Source organism: Emys orbicularis, chromosome 15 (genome assembly GCF_028017835.1).
Source record: "Emys orbicularis isolate rEmyOrb1 chromosome 15, rEmyOrb1.hap1, whole genome shotgun sequence".
NCBI classification, from domain to species: domain Eukaryota; kingdom Metazoa; phylum Chordata; order Testudines; family Emydidae; genus Emys; species Emys orbicularis.
Genome location: NC_088697.1, coordinates 14,097,866 through 14,101,550, shown reverse-complemented (window position 1 = coordinate 14,101,550; position 3,685 = coordinate 14,097,866). Strand labels below are relative to the sequence as shown.

Sequence of the window (3,685 nt, the reverse complement as noted above, 5' to 3'; positions counted from 1 at the left end):
CGGTGGCCGGAAAGCATACCGGCCAGCCAGGTGAACCCCGTTCGATTCCACGGGTTGACCTGGTGCCCGGGAGGGGACTCGGACGGTTCCCCCCGGGGTACGCCTTCCTCGGCCCGAAGGAACAGGGTGCGAACCAGGCGCGGGGGCGGGGCGGGGAACCGCTGGAACCGCTGGGGGACGGGGGACGGGGAGGGGGGGAATGGATCGGGCCTGCCGGGACCCGGCCGCCAGGCAAGCCGCCCCGGGCTCACCCTCCCTGGCCGCAGCGAGGGACTGCCCCCCCCCCCACCCCCGGCTGACAGGATCGGGCCCGCTGGAAGTCCGGGAAAATATTTTTCCCGACGCCGGAGGGAGGGGGGGGGGGAGGGGAAGGGGCTCTGACGGGCCAGCCCGGGCCCCGGAGCTTGAAAAGGAAAAAAAAGGATCGGGCCCGCGAGAGACGGGGGCCCTGCCGCACGGGGCAGTCCGACCGGGGCTCGCCGTGCGGCAGGCCCGGGCGCCGGCAGGGGAAAGCGGGCGAGGAGGCGCGGAGCCGGGTGCCTACGGCCATACCGGACCGAACGCCCCCGATCCCGTCCGATCTCGGAAGGTAAACCGTCCCGGGCCTGGCTAGTACTTGGATGGGTGACCGCCTGGGAATCCCAGGTGCCGTAGGCAGCTTTTCCCGGTCCGAGCCAGCTCTCTCTCCTTTTTCTGGGGAGGAAGGAGAAGGGGGGGGGGGGCGGGCCAGAAAGCCCCTCGTCGCTCCTGCCGAGTCGGAGGTCGCGGCCGCAGGTCACGGGTCGGGGCGCCTGGGGTCCGGCTCCCCCCAACACCCACCCGGCTTCCTCCGCGGAGGACCCCCGGCCACCGAAGCCGCTGGGGGAGACCCCGGGCATGGGGCGGACTGGCCCGGCCCCTCCCGGCCCCCCTGCGCCCGGCCGCCGGCCCGCGGGACCGCCCCGAATCCCCCCGCGGCCACCCAGGCGAGGCCTGGCCTGGAGGGCCCCACGGCGGGTGTCAGGCTCCCCGCCGCTTGCCCCACCGGGGACCCACGGCCACCGAAGCCGCTGGGGGGAGACCCCGGGCATGGGGCGGACTGGCGCGGCCCCTCCCGGCCCCCCTGCGCCCGGCCGCCGGCCCGCGGGACCGCCCCGAATCCCCCCGCGGCCACCCAGGCGAGGCCTGGCCTGGAGGGCCCCACGGCGGGTGTCAGGCTCCCCGCCGCTTGCCCCACCGGGGACCCACGGCCACCGAAGCCGCTGGGGGAGACCCCGGGCATGGGGCGGACTGGCCCGGCCCCTCCCGGCCCCCCTGCGCCCGGCCGCCGGCCCGCGGGACCGCCCCGAATCCCCCCCCGGCCACCCAGGCGAGGCCTGGCCTGGAGGGCCCCACGGCGGGTGTCAGGCTCCCCGCCGCTTGCCCCACCGGGGACCCACGGCCACCGAAGCCGCTGGGGGAGACCCCGGGCATGCGGCGGACTGGCCCGGACCCTCCCGGCCCCGCTGCGCCCGGCCGCCGGTCCGCGGGCCCGACCCGAATCCCCCCGCGGCCACCCAGGCGAGGCCTGGCCTGGAGGGCCCCACGGCGGGTCTGCAGCTCCCCCCGGGCTTCCTCCCCCGAGGACCCACGCCCCCCCTGAGCCGCAGGGGGAGACCCCGGGCCCGGGGCGGACTCGCTCGGGCCCCCCCCCTGCGCCCGGCCGCCGGCCCGCGGGACCGCCCCCGAATCCCCCCGCGGCCAGGCAGGAGAGGCCTGGCCTGGATGCCACGGAGGACCCGCGGCCCCCAAAGCCGCAGGAGGCGCCCCCGGCCCCGGGGCCGGTAAGCCCCGTGTCGCTCCCCCCCCCTCACCCCCCCACCCCCCCCGCGCCTCGCTGCCGGGCACCGGGCACCGCCCCAGAGTCAGCCGCAGCCGGCCGGCCTGAGAGCTGCCCTCCTGTGTGAGACTACGTTGATACTAACCGGCCATCAGGCAGGTCAACCCCATTGCTAGACCTGGGTGGACCTGGTGGCCGAGCGGGGACTTAGGAAATTTTCCAGCCTTTTCCCGGGGCGTGACCTGTTGTCCCGGTGGGGACTTTGAAAATTTTACAGCCGCTTCCCGGGGCTTGACCGGTTGTCCTGAAGGCCCCCCACCCCCACCCCCACCCCCGGGCTCCTGCTCCCCTCTCCCCAGCCTCGGTGCTCCGCTCCCAGCCTCGGAGGCTCCCTCTCTGCGGCGGCTGCATCGCGTCCGAGGACGCTCACCCTCCGGAGGCTGGCTGTAAAGCCTGACACCCACCACCGCCGCCGCCCCGATTCTCCGAGGGGCGACTCTGAGGCCTCCCCCCACCCCCGGACCACCCTGGAGACGACTGCTAAGCCCCCACCCCCGGCCAGTCTAGGGGAAGACTGCTAAGCCTCTCCCCCCCCTGCCCCACCCACCCACACTGTCTGGGGGATGACTATTAAGCCTCCCCCCCGCCCAGCCTGGGGGAAGACTGTTAAGCCTCCCCCCCACCCACCCTGTCTGGGGGACGACTATTAAGCTTCCCCCCCGCCGGAGCGCCCGGGGGACGACTATTAAGCCTTCCCCCGGACTGCCCGGCGGACGACTGCGAAGCCTCCCGCTCAGCCTGGGGGAAGACTGTTAAGCCTCCCCCCCACCCACCCTGTCTGGGGGACGACTATTAAGCTTTCCCCTCCGGAGCGCCCGGGGGACGACTATTAAGCCTCCCCCGGACTGCCCGGGGGATGACTGCGAAGCCTCCCGCTTTGCCTGGGGGAAGACTGTTAAGCCTCCCCCCCCACCCACCCACCCACACTGTCTGGGGGACGACTGTTAAGCTTTCCCCCCCGGAGCGCCCGGGGGACGACTATTAAGCCTCCCCCGGACTGCCCGGGGGACGACTGCGAAGCCTCCCGCTCAGCCTGGGGGAAGACTGTTAAGCCTCCCCCCCCCCCACCCACCCACACTGTCTGGGGGACGACTATTAAGCTTTCCCCCCCGGAGCGCCCGGGGGACGACTATTAAGCCTTCCCCCGGACTGCCCGGGGGACGACTGCGAAGCCTCCCGCTCAGCCTGGGGGAAGACTGTTAAGCCTCCCCCCCACCCACCCTGTCTGGGGGACGACTATTAAGCTTTCCCCTCCGGAGCGCCCGGGGGACGACTATTAAGCCTTCCCCCGGACTGCCCGGGGGACGACTATTAAGCCTCCCCCGGACCTGCTCCATCTCGACTATTAAGCCCCCCTCTGTGGTCCTCAGGACCACTGCCGCGCGGCCCGCGGAGTGGGGTGACACCCGGGCCGCACAGCAAACCGGCCACCAGGTCAACCCATTGAATCCAATGGGTTGACCTGGTGGCCGGAAATCAAACCGGCCACCAGGTCAACCCATTAGATTCAGTGGGTTGACCTGGTGGCCGAGCGGGGACTTGGAAAATTTTACAGCCGCTTCCCCGGGGGTTGACCTGTTGTCCCGGTGGGGACTTTGAAATTTTTACAGCCGCTTCCCCGGGGGTTGACCGGTTGTCCTGAAGGCCCCCCACCCCACCCCCTCCCGGGCTCCTGCTCCCCTCTCCCCAGTCTCGGTGCTCCGCTCCCAGCCTCGGAGGCTGCCTCTCTGCGGCGGCTGCATCGCGTCCGAGGACGCTCACCCTCCGGAGGCTGGCTGTAAAGCCTGACACCCACCGCCGCCGCCGACCCGACTCTCCGAGGGACGA

The 3,685-nt window shown here is 72.8% G+C and overlaps 1 non-coding gene across 1 annotated transcript; it reads left to right on the top strand.

The window, feature by feature from the left end:
- The first annotated feature begins 538 nt into the window (after positions 1-538).
- LOC135889848 (5S ribosomal RNA) lies at positions 539-657 on the top strand. Its single transcript, XR_010562169.1, has one exon. It is a non-coding gene; the product is annotated as a 5S ribosomal RNA (ribosomal RNA).
- Positions 658-3,685: the final 3,028 nt, after the last annotated feature.